Consider the following 17,323-nt stretch of genomic DNA (forward strand, 5'->3'; position numbering starts at 1 on the left):
TAAAGCACTTATATTTGAAGTGGCACATTTATTAAGCAAGAAAGACAACACCTCACAGTATTTTTTTTTAACTTTTTTTTTTTTTTAAAGATTTTATTTATTTGTCAGAGAGAGAGAGAGGGAGAGAGCGAGCACAGGCAGACGGAATGGCAGCAGAGGCAGAGGGAGAAGCAGGCTCCCTGCTGAGCAAGGAGCCCGATGTGGGACTGGATCCCAGGACGCTGGGATCATGACCTGAGCGGAAGGCAGCTGCTTAACCAACTGAGCCACCCAGGCGTCCCCACCTCACAGTATTTTTAATGAGAATACAGAGTTTGGTTGGTCACATGACATTAGAACTTCAGAACTGATAGCATTTTTAAAAAAATCTAGTTTCTTTTTATAGATGAGGAAAACAGGGATTTCAGAAATTGGTAATTTTCCATTCTCTAACAATTTTGTCATTACAGCTGTAGAACAATGTTTAATTAATGCTAAAGAGCAAAAGCAGTTGACCTCTTTAAAGGCAATTAAAATGAAACTAAAAAAACCGTACCTGTTTGAGCTCAGGAATTTTAACAGACAATTGGTGACAAGTGTTAACATAGAACCAGACAAGTTTATAAAGAGTTCTTTACAGAAATTCTATTGTCAAAGACCAAATATATAGAGATAGATACAAAAAACACATGAAGTACATACATTATATATGTTTATGTAAAAACTAAGATTCATTTTTGAGTAAATTCTCAATGAAAGTTTCACTCTGAACAGTTTAAAGCATTACTCAGGGTTAAGATGAACTTTATTTCCTTTCCTTAAGGCTTCTACGAAGAGTAACATCAGCTAACAGTACATCTGCTTTCTCTACCCTTGATCACTCCTTGATTTGGGAGAAGTTACCTGAGAAAACTAAATGGATATGCTTTGATAGATAGAGCTGGATACATGCAAAGACAGCTCATAGTAATGCTTTCTGACATGTCCTAAGAAGAATAGTAGTCCTGCAGGCTCTTGGGTAAATGAATTCAGAGATTATGTATTAAGAAGCACACTGGAGTTGCATAAAGCTACCTTGTACAAACCAATTTTTTTCAATAAAAGAGCTGTTATTCTGACCCAAAATATCAGACTTTCTTATTCCTCTATTGGCTCCAAAAGAGGGAAAGGGATATAATGCATTAACCCTCTAAAATCCTAAAATTTGAAGACACAGAACATAAACAGTCTTTAAGGACAAGGCTCTTCAATGAAACATCTTTTTTTTTTTTTTTTTTTTTTAAAGTTAAAAGGTTCTGGGGCATCTGGGTGGCTCAGTTGTTTTATCAGACAACTCCTCATTTTGGCCCAGGTCATGATCTCAAGGTCCTGGAACTGAACCCTGAGTTGGGAATCCACACCCAACAGGGAGTCTACTTGAGGATTCTCTCTTCCTCTCCTTCTGCCCTTTCCCCTGTTGGCACAGTGCATTCTCCCTCTCTCTCTCTAAATAAATAAATAAATCTTAAAAAAAAAAAAGTCAAAAGATTCTGGTACAAAATTATAAAACGTACATAACAGAGCTTGGTTGGCATCTTATGAAAAATCACTCATGTAAAATTCTATCATCAGTACATAAAACGTTGAGTGGCTTCTTGCAAAAGGAATTCTTTCCTGTATTAATCATCGAATTTTTTAAACTTTATGGGATATATGACATATATCCTGAATGATAATATCCATTAATATAGACTGGTAATATATAAAAACTTTACAAAGAATATGCTGTTATTTGAAATAAGGATTTAGTCTGATGCAGAGCACATATTAACACATATACAATAAAGCCACAAGTAGATTAGAAGTCATAAGGCCATAACGAGGGAGAAATGTTGCTTGTATTAATTCTAGGGGTATAAATAAATGCTTTAAGCAAATTTCCTTTAGAAAACGGCAGGTCATCCTTGAAAAGCCAAAGCAAAGCTGGAGGAGTCATAATTTTGGACTTCAAGTTATATTATATAGGTGTAGTGATCAAAACATTACAGTACTGGCACAAAAACAGATACATAGATCAGTGGAAAAGAAGAGAAAACCCAGAAATGAGCCTACAACTATACAGTCACATCATCTTCCACACAGCAGGAAAGAATGTCCAATGGGAATAAGACTGTCTCTTCAACAAATAGTGTTGGGAAAACTGGACAGTAAGAGGCAAAAGAATGAAACTGGAATACAAAAATATTCAAAATGATTAAAGACCTAAATGTGAGACCTGAAACCATAAAAATCCTAGAGAACACAGGCTATAACCTCTTTCTAGACAGGTCTCCTGAAGCAAGACAAACAAAAGCAAAAATAAACTATTGGAATGTCATCAAAATAAAAGCTTCTGCACAGCTAAGGAAACAATCAACAAAACTAAAAGGCAACCTAGGAATCGGAGAAGACATTTGCAAATGACAAAGAGGTTAAAGGGTTAGTATCCAAAATATATAAAGAACTTATCAAAATAGTCTCCCAAATAATCCACTTTTAAAATGGGCAGAAGACATGAATAGACATTTTTTCCAAAGACGACATCCAGATGGCCAAGAGACACATGAAAAGATCATCAACATAACTGATCATCAGGGGAATACAAATCAAAACTATAAGGAGATATCACCTCACCCCTGTCAGAATTGCTAAAATAAAAAACACAGGAAACAACAGGTGTTGGCAAGGATGTGGAGAAAGGGGAACCTCTGCTCTCTTGGTGGGAATGGAAATGGGTGAAACCACTGTGGAAAACAGTATGGAGGTTTCTCAAGAACTAAAAAATAGAACTACCCTATGATCCAGGAATCACATTATTAGATATTAACCTAAAGAATTAAATAAAAAAAAAAAAGAATTCAAAGGGATTCATGCACCCTGATGTTTACAGCAGCACTGTCTACAACAGCCAAATTTTGGAAACAGCCTAGGTATTCATCAACTGATAAGTGAATGTGGTATATATACAAAAAAATATATAGAAATATAGAAATACACACACACATACACACCGAATGGGATATTACTTGGCCATCAGAAAGAATGAAATCTTGCCATTGGCAATGAGATGAATGGAGCTAAAGAGCATTATACTGAGTGAAAGAAGTCAGTCAGAAAAAGACAAATACCATATGATTTCACTCATATGTGGAATTAAAGAAACAAAATAAATAAGCCAAGGGGTGAGGGAGAAGAAAAGAGTGAGGCAAACCAAGAAAAAGACTCTCAACTATACAGAACTGTCGGTTACTACAGGGAAAGGATCTGGAAATGGGTTAAATAGGTGATGGGGATTAAGGAGTGCACTTGAAGAGCACCAGGTGATGTATGGAAGTACTCAATCACTATACTGTACACCTGAAACCAATACTACCCTGTAAGTTAGCTGTAATTTAAATAAAAACATTTGAGAAAATAAAGAATTAAAAAATAGAGAAAATGGTAGGTCTTTCAAGAAATAAAAGATAAGTGAAATTCAACATATCTGTGAATATCTTGGTATTCTAATGGAAAGGCAATCTAATTGTTTTTATAGTTCTTGAAAGCCACTTCTATCAGAGGAACACAAGTGTTTTAACCATATATATATTACTTACCACATTTATTGTACTAAATGTATTCTGGAATATGGGGATCAAGGGCTAATTTTTAGAACTCTTCTAGCACAAGAAAGTAAGTAAAAACACTGCAATTTAATTCTATCATTGGTATTTCTAGGGCAATTCTAACTTTTTTAGAACTTGTAGGGGGTGTTCCTTCAGGCATTCATCAGAATATACTATCTAGCACAACAAAAGGAAAACAAAAACGAAAGCATTCACTTAAAGTTAAAGGTTTTATCTTTATTGTCAAAAAGTGAGAAATTATATACTAGAGTCTTAGTTACAAGAAAATGCTTCTGTAGTAATTTTTTAAATGTTGTAGTAATTAAAAAAATATTTAGTTACTTACCTCGAACCATATAATACAAACAACTAAGGATATAATGACTGAACAGAGCTGGCATTTATGCAGAGAAAGCAACTGTTTCTGTGGTGTGGACTTTCCCAAAATATCTCCCACATGGGCCTATCCCTGATGCCTGAAATTCCTCCGCAGTTGGTGCTAGTTAGAAATGCAAATAAACCTATAGCACTTATCATAATTAAGAACACTTTATTATGTACTAGCTTTTTAGGTCCTATGAATTCTTTACAATATGACACAGAGCTGGAACGTATTTGAATATGACACTCAGAGTATGTTGAAAAGAGAAGTCAGGGAAAAGTAGAGGCAGGAATAGAGATGAATGCAAAAGTCTGGTTCAGGAGGGAGGATAAAAGAACAGGGTCAAACAGCTGACTGCAAGAAGAAACTGCTGCAATAAACAGGAGCAGGGATGCTTAACAAGGTTTGTGGTAGGAAATGCTACTCTGTATTACAAGTGATTTTATGATCAGCCATAGGGCTTCACAGGACTTTGAAAACATAATGCACCCTATAAGTTGTATGCTGATAACTAAGATAAATAAAGGATTTATTGAAAAAATTATTCATTTGCATTTAAGAACTAAAAATATCCGTAAAAGTAACTTTTACTGTCAATTGCAATTAATCCATGATTATAGAAATTTTTAAAAATACTACTAAGTATATACAAAGATTAAAATCACCTGTAATCCCCATGCCCATTAATACCACTGTTAACATCTGGGGGCAGGGGGAGGGGTATGACCTAAACATTTTATGTATGTGTGTGAAAAAACATATCACAAAATTGACGTTATTATATAGTTCTGTATCTTAATTTTATTTAAAATTACACTGTGATCATTTTTCCATTCCAGTGAATATTCTTCATTTTTTCAAGGTCACCAGGTTGAAAACTAATGGTTTCTAATGTTATGCTAGTGAACTATTTTGATTTTAAGCCTACTCCTACTTTGATTTTAAATCTAAAGAAAATCACCTTTAATAATTCCCTTTTATCAAAAAGATGTATCAACCCTTAAATACAATCAATATTGCTGCTTTGAATTCAAGGATTTTAAGATTTTCATGGTTTCTCTTATCTAAAGCATTTAACTGGGAAAGTAAATTAGTGAAAGGGTCAAAGTGTTGGATCACTGTTTTACCCAATATTGCAAAAGGTAGATACAAATCACCATATTCATATCGAGTAAACTGGGGGCTCTGAATGCTGAAACAGCAGGTGGAGTTTAGGAATTCTGTACCCTCCTGGCCTAGGAGCCAAATTAGGCCTTTGACTTAATTTCATTCAGCTGGACTTTGGAATTTTTTTCTTAAAGATGTAGTGTCCGTTTCCTGCCTCATCCTTGAAAAACACGGAATATGTGTGTATGCGTCTCCCTCTGTGTGTGTGTGTGTGTGTGTGTGTGTGTGTGCATGTGTGTGTGTAGTTATTTGATTGAGGTCTCCAGTGGAGAGACCTGCGGGATGCTCTTACTTCAGTGGCATTATTTGTTTGGGGAAGGAGCAGTCATGCTCAGTCTCTTTGAGCAGAGGAAGGAAATGGAGCAGTTGCAGCCAAGTGACTTGTGGTAAGGAAAAAATGACACAGGCTAAGAGACTTATGGAAGCGTTCAATCTATGCAGGAACATACAATGAACAGGCTGAACTCGAGATGCTACTTTTATGGACAAAGGGTCCCTTAAAAGAATGGCTGGCTAGACAGTCTATGTTGGTTAGCCAAAGGGGATTAAAGTCAAATCTGCTTTAAGTTTGTATTAGGAACTCTGTATTACTTAACTACTTCGTAGGAGCATAAGAATGTAAGGTTGAAAAAGCAGGATTTCACTTCTATTGAGGACCCACTATAGTCTAGGCATACATGTTAGTTTGCTTCCTTAGAGACAATTTAAGTGCTGTTTACCTTCTTATACAGATGAGGATACTGGGGAATCTTAGCTATTAAGAAACTAGCTCAAGGAAACATAGCTAGCAAAATAGTGAAATCAAGGTTCAGTGCAAAGACCTGTCTGTTTCTGCAAAAGTTACATGCCTTTTCTATGATATCACTTTGACTTAAATTTCAGAATTTAGTCCAATATTTTTAACCATATTATAATTTTACTAAGTAATCTATTTTTAGCTAGTGCAAGAGAAAAATAAACTGCGGGTAAAGGGTTCTACTATGAGGGTGAGGAGATATTTAGAAAAGCAGTATTACTGAAAATATCTAAACATCATTATAAAATTAACTAATGTCTAAAATTTCAAAGTATTTCTAAGATTTATCTTAAGACTGCCATTTCTTATGAAAAAAAGGAAATTTTCATTGTTTTCCCCTCAAAATGCATCTTGTATGAATTACTCATTAGACTAATTCATATGGACTTCATCAAGAGTAACAAAACAGCCTACATCAAAGTAATTTCAATATAAAGAAAGTAAAAACCAAGTTAACTTAAAACTTTCAGTGATAGGGGCGCCTGGGTGGCTCAGTGGATTAAAGCCTTGGGACGCCTGGGTGGCTCAGTTGGTTAAGCAGCTGCCTTCGGCTCAGGTCGTGATCCCAGCATCCTGGGATCGAGTCCCACATCGGGCTCCTTGCTCGGCGGGGAGCCTGCTTCTCCCTCTGCCTCTGCCTGTCATTCTGTCTGTGCTTGCTCCCCCCCCCACTCTCTCTCTGATAAATAAAATAAAAATCTTAAAAAAAAAAATTAAAAAAAAAAAAAATAAAGCCTCTGCCTTCGGCTCAGGTCATGATCCTGGGATCCCGGGGTCCCCACATGGGGCTCTCTGCTCAGCAGGGAGCCTGCTTCCTCCTCTCTCTCTCTGCCTGCCTCTCTGCCTACTTGTGATCTCTCTCTGTCAAATAAATAAATAAATAAATAGTCTTAAAAAAAAAAGCAGTAACATGTCCTCAGATTAAAAATAGTACATACTACATTGTGCAGCATACCTTCTCCATTAACATATTTTTGGAGAGTAAGAGTCACGTAATATTCCATTATAGTTATATTATTGAGAAACAGGGTTCTTCACTTTCTTTAGATTTTATTATTCAGTCTATGAACATTATCTATAAACAATTATTGTTTAAACACTGAAAAGACTATCTTAGAATAATTAATCAGAAAAACTGCCTAGTTAATAATGCTGTACTATTGGTTTCCAAAAAAAATTGTTTTCAGTGTTCACTAAGACTGTGCATACTGTTATGAAATCTATGTTATCTAATTTTGTTTATGAATTTTGTTTATGAAAAGTAACCACCTTTAACCACAGTTTCAATGGCTGTTTCACATGATTTATGCTTTCTACTCTAAGAAGCAAGAAAATATTAAATCATACAACTGAACCCAAGTCAGTAAGGTGGAAAAAAATAGGGATTTAGAAAATGTAAATCAGATCTAAAGAGGGCTCATTTGTATTATCTAAGGCTATCTCCACAACTTATACATTCAAGTATTTAAAACATCCTGGCTCATTTAAATTAAGAATTCTCTTTAAGTTAAAAATAATCAAATTAATTCCCTTATAAAAATCCACCCCAACACTCAACTTATGTACCAAACACCTGCAATGTTCCCTAAAACGGGAAAATCTTGCATATCAATAGATACTTCTAGGAACTGAGGCATAACATAGCGACATAAACCAAAAAGTTCTAAAGGCATTCTGTCATAAGATACGCATGCTGTAAATTGTTTAAATTTTCACTCTTAAGGTCTCAGCGAAAAAAAAAAAAAAAAAACTGGGGAGTAGGGATAGGATAGTCACTCGTCTAAAAAAAGAGTTTGTCGCTTCCAAAACCAAGCTCCATCTCATTTCTGGGTCAAATCCTGATGGGAGTATCCGTGACAAATCAATTTTTTTTTTTCAATATTTAATCAGAGGCTTTGGAAACGGAAGAAATCTCAGGATAATCAGTCTTGTTCCCTGCCTTCAGGCAGCTGGTACATTATAAGCCCCAGGAGCATACACCCTTCTTTAAGGAAAAGAGTGTGTTTATGTTAAAAGGCATACAGTAGCCGCAGAGATATAACCATTACCACTTGGGTATGTTTGAAACAACAAAAAAAAAATCTGCTAGGGAGAAAAGAATAACACTATATTCCCCGTCACTGGTAGGTGGGCCTGGGGGATCCCAGCCACCTGCACTGACGCTAAATTATGTAAAGCAGCCAAGAGACTCCGCGAGAGACGTCCCACTCGGTTCTATGGAAACGGGAGACGCGGGTGGCCTAGCGTCTTCCTGGCAGGAGATCGACCTGCGGAGCTGCGCAAACAGGAGGCGGGGGAAGCCGCTCAAGCCCGCAGTGCAAAGACGCTCGGCGGCGGTCCCAGCCGCGGCAAGGGCGGGGCGGGGCGGGGTCTGCGACCGCAGCCCACCAACGCGGGCGCAGAGCTCAGCTAGTCCGGGCCAGTGGGAACGAACGGTGGCTGAGAAGGCAGGAGAAGCGGGCACCGCCGGCGCTCAACCCCAACCCTTTCCCAATCTCAAAACCGGGAGCCGCAGAAACTTTGGGGGCATGGAGGAAACAACCCCAGAGAGTCAGGGTACACTGTTGTCTTCCAAGCTGAGGCCCTTTACCTTCCCTGCTGGAGAGTCTGGGATGCTTCCCTCGGGTGGCGGTGGTGACTGGGGAGACGACTGCCGCTGCAGCACTCGCAGCCTCACTAATCCGGGCTCTGGGAAATAATTTCCCGCCGCGCGCTAGGCGGCCCCGGAAGCTATTGGACCATTTCCGGGTGGTTGTCAGTGACGCTCTCGAGCCGTCGTCAGGGTGGTCTGAGCGGGTGCCTGGTTGGATTCTGGCGGGCGGGCCAGGCTCCTGCAGATCTGCGCCAGACTTGGGAGACTGGTAAGTGATTTTTCTACAGTTGCCTCTTGGGCCTGATATTTCCGGCCGGTCGGGGCGCCGTGTAGCATCTTGGCCGGACCAAGAAGTGAGCGGGAGAGGGTTGAACCGGGAGGAGTCTGCATCAAGCCCTATGGCTCTTGACCCTCTGCTGCTGGAAAAGGCCCTGGGATTCCGGCTTACCGCCTTCTGCACTAGCATTGTCCGTCTCCAACTTGGAACTCGACGTCCGATCCCCAAGTGAGGCGAAGACCACGTATACCGCGACTTGTAGTACCGAGTCTTTTTCCAGTGTTGGAGGAGTGTCATGACTCTCCCATCGGCAGGGTTCAGTCATTCTTGATTCCCGAGAGCTACTTTACCATCCTTCTCCTGAGTACTGTTTCCATGGACCTGGGTCGCACCTTTTACAAACATTTCAGACGTGGGATAAGGGAGTCGTTCATGTTTAGAATTAAACGTTCCCGCCGCTCTTTGAATTGGGTAAGAAGGGGCTTTGTTTTCCTCACTACCTGAGCTAATGGGCTTTACGTACACGTTTTAGCTTTTGGAAACCTGTGGTCAAGAAGTAGATGTGCTTTCAGGGATGCCTGGGTGGCTCAGTTGGTTAAGCGGCTGCCTTCGGCTCAGGTCATGATCCCAAGACACTGGGATCGAGTCCCACATCGGGCTCCTTGCTCGGTGGGGAGCCTGCTTCTCCCCCTGCCTCTGCCTGCCATTCTGTCTGCCTGTGCTCGCTTTCCCCGCGCCCCCGAAAAATAAATAAAATCTTAAAAAAAAAAAGAAGTAGGTGTACTTTCAGAACGAGTGCTTGTGCTCTGCTCCAGGTTTCCTAGCTAATGAAGGATTCAGGAGAATTTGGGAGGAAGGCCTTAGGTAACCACAGTACTTTTATGGAGAATATTGGTTTGGATGGAGGAATAATGTGAGAAAATGTGTTCTTTCAAACGAAGATTTAAGCGATGTAGGAAACCGTGGCTATTTCTCTTGTGTAATGCAGTTTCTTCAGGTGGTGTTCCCACTCCACCTTGTATTTAAATCATCACTGTCCCCTTCAAAGGCAGCTCATTTCCATCCCCAAAAAGCCAGTTCCAGACGAGTTCTCGAAATTACTGTACCATGAAGAAAATTGGAGTGTGTTCAGTTTAAAGCCCCTGCTGCATTAGTCCAGTTCCTTGTTACCTTTTGAGTAATGCAAGCATATTGAGGACAGCACATTGATACTCTAATCTTGTTGGATAATAGTTCAGCCACTTTTATAATCTCCTTTGGTCCCAATTTTGCCATGTTCATTTAATCTTGTGTTATTTCTCTCATTGAAAGGATTAGAAATAATTTAAGGGAGACAGGGTTTTTGTGTGTGTGTGTGTATGTGTGTGTTTTGTTTTTTTATTCTTGCTCTTGATTCTTGTTCTTTCAAATTAACACAGCCAACAACTAATACCACAAATATAGCTGCAGTTTTCCAGACACTTTACATTCCTTAAAGTTACTACTGTCCTATAAGAAAAATCACGTTACCCCTATTTTCCAAACATTTTGTACTGAGACTCAAAGACAGCACTGAGACTGAAAGATATTTTAACAAATTATATAACTGCCACCACTGAGATTTGAACACAGTCGGCCGGACTCCAAACTTTGGCTCTTTTTACTGTTCTTTATACTCATAAATATCCCTAACATGAATCATTCTTTTCACACAGGTGAAACTGGATAGGTAATATGTCACATTCAAAAGTCAAATGTATAGCAAAACTTGAGTTAGTAATTTTAGGGATGTGTTAATGAGTTAAGGAATTCCTTAAGTTAATGTCTTAAGAATTAAGGAATGTGATAACTATTTAAGATATTACCAGGGTAAGTTTGACATATGAGTAATCCAATTTTTCTTGGCCAGTTTTATCATCATTACTCAAACAAATATAAATAATCACAGCACCATCAGTGTATATAGGTGACTAAGTCCAGAATATCAGAGGTCTCTTAGTCAGCTTTGCACGCACATGAGGACACACACACACGTGTATGATGTGTATGGAGAGAAAGAAAAAAATGAGTGAATGAGAACAAACTTAATAAAAATTGAACTTCATAATGCCTGTAAGGAATTATTATTTACTGGTTATTAGCAAAACTGTTATATTTTATTCTTGTAACCCTCAGGCAGATGGTGCTTATCACACGTTTTAAGGGGGTCTTCTTAATTAAACATACCCATTTCAGTATTCTATTTTATGTGGAGAAATAGAAATAGCCTAATTGTCAGGGAATTATTTTGCCTGAGAATAAATGAGAATAAAAGTTCATTAAAATCATACTATTTGTGTATTATAAATAACAATTTATAAAGAGTATCTTGTATAGACACAAGTATATTATGTATAGCTAGTCTCAAAGACCGATGTGCTTTTTTAATTTTTTTTTGACACATTTATCAACTTCACTATCTGAAAGATATTTGCTTTACCTATCCCATAGGTAGATCTCAGGGATGTTTTGCTTTCAATCAAATTTCAGTGCTTATGAAGATGGAGATTGTATCTGTTTTGTCCATTATCTCATATCTAGCATTTAGCTCGGTGTCTGGCATATATTAGGGGCTCAATAAACATTAACTGAAGGACTGATGATTACTTTTCAAAACGTTATTTACCCATAGAGAAGTATTTGTACATGCATTTTTTAAAAAGGGTTTTACCATATAAATCAATGCATACTTATTTATCGTTACTCACTTTGATGCTGAAATGTAATGTCCACTCTATAGTCATCCATAAAATGGCATGTGGTCACCTGCAAAGAAAACTAGACAATGAAATAAGAGATAAGAGAATACCTAGTATTGATTATTGCTTACTCTTTGCTATGTAGTGTTATATTTTATCCTCACAGAACTATAGGATAAGTATTATTATCCTCATTTTACAGATGAGAAAAGATACACTTTGTAAATCGTTCTGTTACCAGTCATTAATTGCCAGAGCTGTGATGTCAACCATTGTTCACTTCAGAGGCCACTATCATAATCACTCTGCTATACTGCCTCCAATTGAATTTTAATCCTGGTTCATCTAATTGCGTGTATACTCAGGGAAATTTTTTTTCTGAGGATCATTTCTCAAATATTGACTAATACTTGAGAGTCAGCTAAAGTCAGAGGATTTTATAGCTGGAAGGGACCTTATAGAATCTAACCCCAAAGGTGTTATGGATTAAAAATTTGAGAATATACATAAAGCTAAAAGGAAAAAGGAGTGAAAAATTGCCCATGATTCTACTCCAGCCATGGCCCAGCACTTGCCTACTGGCCCTCCCCTAGTCTGTTCATCTGATTAGGGAGCAATCCTTTCCTTCCTACTGAATGGACGCCTGTGACTCAGGGTTCAGGCCCAGTCAAAAGTAGGAGAGGACCCTGAGGGGCCATCTAGCTTCCTATTTCTGGGGCTCCACTCTGAGAGGACGTGGAGTCACATTGAGAAGTGGGAGATTAGTTTATAAACACCTTGTTCTGATAAGGTGGGGGCTGGGCACTGACACCTAGTAGAGATGGCGCTAGGGTTTTGGTTTGGCTGGGGGTGGGGATTCTCTTAGGCTATAAGGTCCTCTTGTTTTCTCCATGGCTCCTGTCCCTTTCTGTGACTCTGAGCAGCTACCTGCCCCTCTCTAAGCACCACTTTCCCCATCTGAAGTGAAACCATGGATTGGGTAGGGGGCATTTGGCTTTCTCTTCCCACAAGTGGCTCCAGGACCTCCATGACGGGGTCAGTCCTGGGTCTTCTCTTCCTGACCTGCTGGTGCCCAGATTACCAGTATTGCCCCTTCTGGAAATATCTTCCACGTGCCTTCTTTACAGAGAAAAAAAAAGCAAACAACACCACCAAAACAAACAAACAAACGCCTCACCTGCCTTTCAGTTTTTGAGAACAGCGCTGAGTTACTTCAGACCTCCGGCTCTGACTGCCCACTACTGCGAGGCTGTTGTTCCTTTTTAGAGGCTGGGGAACAACCAGGAATTAATCATTAGAAGTGATGAATCTGCAGACTTCTGACTCACCTCATCACATCAGGTGATTCTGGTTAAGGAAAGTGTTTGAGTGGTACAGTGGAAAGACTACAGTTGAATTAAGGATAAAGGTAAAAATCAGCATAGTAATACTAAAAAGCCTCTGGAAGTATGAAAAGAACACTGCCTCCCAGGCTCAACTGCTGATATGTTATTGGAGACACGTTTTGAAACAGTGCTCCAGCTACTTCCTTATAAATTTTGGTTAAAGAACAAGTAGATAAGGAGAGAGGTGGCTCAGGAAATAAATTGCTAATAGTGCATCTGTAATGTGTACGTCTATGAAACACACCTAGCTGTTTAAATCATTTGGTGGATTCTTTGCTGAATAACATCCTCAAGAAAATTAGCTAAAACTAACAGACAAAAGACAGTGTGATTTTGATTAATTAGGGAAAGCAGTATAATGTGAAGTACCTGAATTCAGAGAAGACACACATATAAGCTCAAATTCATGGACTTACATATGTTCTAGGAAGAGTTACTTACGTTCTTTGAGCCCCAATTTGTTCATTTGTCAAGTGGTAATATCAACTTTACAAATGTATTAGAATTAAGTGTGATAGTGTGTGAAAGCACACAGACATCAGAAAAATGTTATTAGGGATTTGTCTAGTTTTGTTGTGATTTAATATAACCTAATTGCTTTAAAATAAGGTGGGGGACACCTAGGTGGCTCAGTCGATTAAGTGTCCAACTCTTGATTTTAGCTCAGAACTTGATCTTAGGGTCCTGATTTTGAGCCCTGGGTTGGGTTCCACACTGGGTATAGATCCTACTTAAAAGAAACAAAATAAAGTCTGGGGCTCCAACTGTGAAGTCAAACAGTTCAAATCCTAGGTCTGTCACTAGTTGTGTGACTCTGGGAAAGTTACTTTTTGCTCTTAGTGTTTGTTTCCTTATTTGTAAAATGGAAATAGTAATAAGGTGTTCATAAGCCTTGTGTGAAGATTAAATAATGATGCATACAGTTTAATAAAGTGGTTGGACTTGTAAATGCTTTCTTTGTTGACTCAGGTTCCCAGAGAAGCAGATACTAAGAGGGAATTAGATGTGCTAGATGCTTACTGGGGAAAAGGCCTGTGAAGGATTAAAGAGAAGGGAGCAAGAGCAGGATGAAGTGCCTCCAGGCCTCAAGGCAGGTCAGACAACCTGTGAAGAAGAGCAGGAAAGGAGAAAGGGAGAGATGGAAAGAAAGTGAAAAGAATATCAAACTGCCACACCATTGGAGAAATGCTTCAGTGGGCCAATGGGGAATATGTGTCCCAAAATCATCTGTTAGAGGAATCCCATGCTTCCACAGTGCTCAATATAATGTTAGCTGTTAGTAAAAATAACTAGTAGTTGTCACATGCTAACATTCTGTGTTTAAATTTCAACTCTAGACGGTAACTGTTTGCCCCAACTTCTAAGAAAGGTACAGTCTCAGAGGCACATGTTCTCAGATGAACAACTTCTTGTATTTTGTAGTATTCTTTTGTTAGCCAGAGAGCAGCTAAGCAATCAAAAGTTCCAAATAACAGTTAGAAATAAAACATTACCTAAGCAACTGATGTTTTGACATGAGGTAAACAATATGCTATTTACATTTCTAAATTCAGGTAGCCAGTAAATACAAAATCCCCAAAACCTGTGTAATGTTAATGTCCATAGTTTAGACATTAGCCCAAATCTGAATATCCATTTTTCTTCCTTTCCAAAGATACTTCTTTGGTTAAAAAGATCGTGATATTATGCTTTACTAGGTCACCTCTACACTCTTTTGTTGTTCTTAATAAGCAACTCTAGACATCAGTCAATTCGGTGCTTTTCAAATGGCAGGTTAAAATCCATCAATTTGGGGACTACTAGCCTGCATTTTTATTTTAGATATAAAGTGGCTTTAGGACTTGAATATAAAATGTGTTTGTTACCGTAAATTAGAGTCGAATTTTAAAGCAAGAGATTTAGACTAACTTTCATACCCTCCATGAGGAAATGAAGATTAAAGAGGTATTTTAACTTGCCCAGATAACTCATGTCTTGAGCCAAAAGGTCTTAAGAATCTAAATTTAGGGCTCTTTTTCATCATACTTCCAAGAAAAGACTTACTGTTTGCTCTATGTAGGGGATATAATTACTCTATTTTCTAGTTGGTTAATATGGCCATCCTTTTCTGTCACTTACGTTATTCGCTTGCTAAGATTTACTGAAAAGGCTCTTCTCTGACCTTGACCATTCAGAGGTTGTACAGCTGAAGTTGTGTCTAGCAGTTAGCATCCATGCTCATATCACCTGAAATTACTTTCCATTTCCTTTTGGGGAACGCAGCTAATCCAACAGTGTAAGTCTGAAGTTTACCTAATTTAGACTGAGGAGTGATACGAGCTATTTTGAGGTGCATTCTACTGAAGAAGTCTTAGTTTTTACTAATACCAGTGAATATTATTTTTTATTTCATTGTCATGACATTCTTTACCCATGTTCCTTGTTTTTTTAGACTTCAGTTCACTAAATAATATTTTTAAATGGAAATTTGTTGTATAATCCAGGTGATGATTTATTCCTTTGTAATTTGGTAAAGCATCAGTTATTTCATTTTCTATTCATAACTGCTCTCAAAAATGCCTGTGGGCTATTTAGCTCCTCAGGGATGAACTCTGTCTGCTAATCACAGATTTGACTGGAAAAGAGTTTGGAGCTCTTTGTATATGGAGCCCCCCTTCCATGCCCTCTTCTTACGGGACGTTCTCTACCCTGGTATCAATGAGGCTGCCTAAGCTTATTCCTTTGATGAACTTTTATCTGATCATGACCTTTTTGGGACTTTATCATTTATTCCTCAGAAGTTCTCAAACTTTTAGTTTAGGAGGCTTTTACACTCTTAAAAATTACTATTGACCTCAAAGAGTTTTTATGTATGTAATTCTACTTACCTTTATTATATTATATTATATATATATTATTATATATATTATATTATAAATTAAAATTAACTTTTTAAAAAGTAATTCAAATAAATAAAGCCTTATGTGTTAACATATAGAGCATTTTTTAAAAATTGATAATATTTTCCCAAAGAAAGTTTTTGTGGAAGAGTGACATCATTCCATGTTTTTTGCATTGTCTTTAATGTCTGGCTTAAAGAAAAGAGCTGAATTCTCATATCTGCTATTCTATTCACACTGTTGTGATATGTTGTTTTGAGTTGAAGTAAGTGAACAAAATCCAACCTTATACAGACTTGCAGTTGGAAAAGAAAGGAATATTTTAGTGGCCTTTTCAGCCACCCAGGCGCCCCACTAAGTGGTGGTTTCTTAAAGTTGCATTACAATGTGATATCTGAAGCCCTATCACTGAACTTTTTGTAATCTGTAACTTTAAAATGTCCTTGGTCTGGGGCGCTTGGGTGGCTCAGTGGGTTAAGCCGCTGCCTTCGGCTCAGGTCATGATCTCGGGGTCCTGGGATCCAGTCCCGCATCGGGCTCTCTGCTTAGCAGGGAGCCTGCTTCCCTCTCTCTCTCTGCCTGCCTCTCCATCTACTTGTGATTTCTCTCTGTCAAATAAATAAATAAAATCTTAAAAAAAAATAAATAAAATAAATAAAATTAAAAAAAATAAATAAAATGCCCTTGGTCCATCTTGCATTTTTAATGACTCTTTTATATATAGTCATGTGATTTTTGTTATATAATGCACTGGCCATGTGCAAATAGTGATTCATTGAGGTAAGCTGATCTTCCAAATCTTAATGCATTTCATTATGTTATCAAAAAATCCTATTGATATTATCTGCAGTCTCATCAGGAAAATTTAAAAATACTAGGAATCTGTCCATCTCACAGTGTGTGAATTTTCCAGACTTCTTACTTTTGCTTTAAAAACTCTAATTTCATCATTGGCAACAAATGCTATCTAAAGTTTTCCTTGAAGTGAGAGCTCAAATTGGTTAATTTTGAAAAAAATGTGTGGTGTACTCAAAGATTGATCTAATAACGTTACTAATTTTTACTGCCTCATTGAAGACATTGCTAAGTAAGCCTGGCTTTGCTTTTTATTGTAGCTGTGAAAAAATATGACAGTGGTAAGCAGGATAATGTACCCCCTGCCCCCAGATGCTTACATCCTGATCCCTGGAACCTGTGACTATGTTAGGTTATAGCACAATTTTACACTGAATTTAAGATGCTAATCAGTTTACCTTAAAATATTGAGATTATCCTGGATTATCCAAATCGGTCCAGTGTAATCACAATGGTTCTCAAAAGTGGAAGAAGGAGGCTGAAGAGGAATTCAGAGTAATCCAATATGAAAAGGACTCAACCCACAGAGCTAAATAGAAAATGAAGGAAGTGGGCCATGAGCCAAGGAATGAGAGCAGCTTCTAAAAGCTACAAATGCAAGGAAACAGTGCATCCTCTTCAGAGCTTCCCGAAAGGAATGCAACTTTCCTGACCATTGCCTTTTAGCCTG

The 17,323-nt window shown here is 38.1% G+C and overlaps 2 protein-coding genes across 4 annotated transcripts in view; one reads left to right on the forward strand and one right to left on the reverse strand.

Annotated features, from left to right (window-relative positions):
- Positions 1-8,660, reverse strand: part of SLF1 (SMC5-SMC6 complex localization factor 1) — an 80,666-nt gene extending 72,006 nt beyond the window's left edge. Inside the window, exon 1 of the mRNA XM_004769906.3 lies at positions 8,538-8,660. The gene's annotated coding sequence lies outside the window, so the exon portion shown is untranslated. The remainder of the gene's footprint in view (positions 1-8,537) is intronic.
- The window catches only part of KIAA0825 (KIAA0825 ortholog), a 410,770-nt gene continuing 402,090 nt past the window's right edge, over positions 8,644-17,323 (forward strand). For all 3 annotated transcript variants that reach the window (XM_004769904.3, XM_045074529.1, XM_013044496.2), the window contains exon 1: positions 8,644-8,808. The gene's annotated coding sequence lies outside the window, so the exon portion shown is untranslated. The remainder of the gene's footprint in view (positions 8,809-17,323) is intronic.

Source organism: Mustela putorius, unplaced genomic scaffold, assembly GCF_011764305.1.
Source record: "Mustela putorius furo isolate JIRA1106 unplaced genomic scaffold, ASM1176430v1.1 tig00537350_pilon_pilon_pilon, whole genome shotgun sequence".
Lineage (NCBI taxonomy): Eukaryota > Metazoa > Chordata > Mammalia > Carnivora > Mustelidae > Mustela > Mustela putorius.